Here is a 383-nt window from a genome sequence, read left to right as displayed (position 1 = left end):
GTGTGAGATCTTTATCACAAAAGCAGCTGCCTATTATCAGTCCTAATTACCATCATTATCCTCATTATCAACCATCCCCCATCACCATTTCTGCAAGCACAACACGATGCAACATAACCAATTTACGAGGCACAAGGTCACACTCGAGACTTCAAGCCCAACGTTCAAACCCCCGAGTGATCTCCGTGTTATTACCTCAATGGGAAGTCACCCTTCGATTGCAAATTTATACCCTGATTCACGTTCAGTCACGATCCTGAACGATTTTTAAGTTATCGAGCAACTTTCAAAGAGAAGCTAATGTTATGAGGATGGGGAGGAGGTTGTAAAGGTTTCCAAAGGGAGGTTGGGAAAGCAAAGGGTGGTTGTAAGATGCGATAGGG

Source organism: Penaeus monodon, chromosome 20, assembly GCF_015228065.2.
Source record: "Penaeus monodon isolate SGIC_2016 chromosome 20, NSTDA_Pmon_1, whole genome shotgun sequence".
Lineage (NCBI taxonomy): Eukaryota > Metazoa > Arthropoda > Malacostraca > Decapoda > Penaeidae > Penaeus > Penaeus monodon.
This window is presented reverse-complemented; position numbering follows the sequence as displayed.